Source organism: Triticum dicoccoides, unplaced genomic scaffold (genome assembly GCF_002162155.2).
Source record: "Triticum dicoccoides isolate Atlit2015 ecotype Zavitan unplaced genomic scaffold, WEW_v2.0 scaffold26875, whole genome shotgun sequence".
In the NCBI taxonomy this organism is placed as follows: Eukaryota; Viridiplantae; Streptophyta; class Magnoliopsida; order Poales; family Poaceae; genus Triticum; species Triticum dicoccoides.
This window is the reverse complement of record NW_021258813.1, coordinates 1-1,856: the sequence shown is the minus strand read 5'-3', so window position 1 is coordinate 1,856 and position 1,856 is coordinate 1. Positions and strand designations below refer to the sequence as shown.

General features: G+C 52.2%; 1 long non-coding RNA gene across 1 annotated transcript; it reads right to left on the bottom strand.

Annotated features, from left to right (window-relative positions):
- Positions 1-347: 347 nt before the first annotated feature.
- LOC119345700 lies at positions 348-1,761 on the bottom strand. Its single transcript, XR_005167147.1, has 3 exons — positions 1,519-1,761; positions 1,266-1,424; positions 348-401 (listed from the first exon to the last, which is right to left on the bottom strand). It is a non-coding gene; the product is annotated as an uncharacterized LOC119345700 (long non-coding RNA).
- Between the last annotated feature and the right edge of the window lie 95 nt (positions 1,762-1,856).

Below are 1,856 nucleotides of genomic sequence, written 5' to 3'. Positions count from 1 at the left end.
CATCTGACCCTCTTAGTTCATGCAGCTGGCATGCATATGAATTAATTTGTCCTATATATCTAGGGATACTTACAGAGAAATTACAGGGGATTCAAAAATCCGAAAAGCTAGATGGATGGCAAGAAACCACTACAATTGCGGTGTTTGTTATCTTTTTTTCAGAAGAGAATGAGATGACATGAAACTTATAACATGGAGAATGTATCGAAAGAAGCCGCATATATACACTCTCAATGGGGTTTAAAACTGTAGAATTCAATAGCCGCTCACACTCGTCCTTAACCTTGTCCACAGCACACAAGGCAATCCACCGTAGAGGTTACCGAGCATCTCGAGCCGTTGCGTCTCGCCTCACTCGTTCCTATTATGAGCCTGTTACAGGCACCTCATGGCTGCTGCTGCTGCAATGGAATGCGGCGGTCAGTCAGGGGAACATCAGTTGATGCTTTGCTTGAAACATCACGAACACAAATCTGAAAATTCAGGTCTGGAAAAGGATGAAGGGTATTGTATCATTTTGGCAAGCAGGTTGTGTTGTCAGGCAAGAAGGGATGCAGAATTCTGAACTGATAAATGCTCTGTTTTCTTCAGGCAGTGTTTCTTCCAGATTCAGTATACAAGGATTCAGTAAAGATGGATACACGGACGGAATTAGCAATACAGTAGCAAGAATTCTCAGCATGGCTTGTGTAAATTCAGCAAACGAAACCATATGTGCAGGACCATCCAAGAACTGGCACAGATGAATGACAATTACGTAGTAGAACAAATCTGAATTATTGGCATGGAAGGAGGACTCTGCACCGCTCTGCAGAGCTCATCACGCCATCTTACTCCTACTACTAGAAGGTAAAACCTTGATTTCACACCGAATTGAACTAAGCTAAACACACGCGTGAGAAGAGAATCTGTAGGACGCCGAGCAGGCGCGATAATCCAATTGATGGAGCCTGTGCTAGGTAATCGACCCCGTGCCGAACCGAGCCGCGACCCAGGCCACAGTGCCACACCCACCCCTGCCACAATCCCATTAACAATAATGGATCAATGAAGATGCGTAAGATTGGACTACGCACAGAAAGCTTCAGGTTTCAACTGTCTAAATCATACATTACACAAAGGGAAATCATCAAGCAGATGCCAAGGGAATCCATCCACCGCCCCATCTAATTCTCATGAACTCGCTCGTGAGGCCGGCCGCGGAGGTCGGAAGAGATTGGAGATTTGGGGGCGGCAAGGGAAGGGAGGGGAGGGGAGGGGAGTACCTTGAGCGGCTTGGAGGAGGCGTCGTGGGACAGGAAGAAGCGGAAGTCGCGTCTTGCTGGCCCTGCTGAAGCCGGACGGAGCATGAACGGCGGCGAGGTGTGTGTGGTGGAATTCGTGAGATCCCCTGCACCACGCCAGCACCTAGGGCCTTCGTGCACCTGCGTGAGGACGTACGTCCGGCGCATCAGGGACTAGATCAAATCGAGGCGGCGACGCAGAGAGGAGAAGATGGGCGAGAGAAGGGGAGGAGACCTTGAGGCGTCGGAGCAGTCGAGCCCTCGCCTCACGCGGAACCGCTCGGCCATCGAGCGGAACCACGCAGAGGGGAGGGGAGGGGCGGCTCCTCTCCTCTCCCGGCGCCGAAGTCGAGCAGATTCGCCCGCCGAGGCCGTGACCGTCGCGGGTCTGGGAGCGCCATTGGCGGCGGATCGAGGTCCGTCGGGGGGAGGTGGTTGGCGCGGCGGCGGCGGCTGCGGCTGCGGGAATGAATGAATGAATGAATCGGGGGAAGGGATAGGGTGGACTCTTCACTGTCCTCGTTTCCACTCAACGCGGGTCAATCGCGAGCAAATCTGATTGGTTCATCTTGG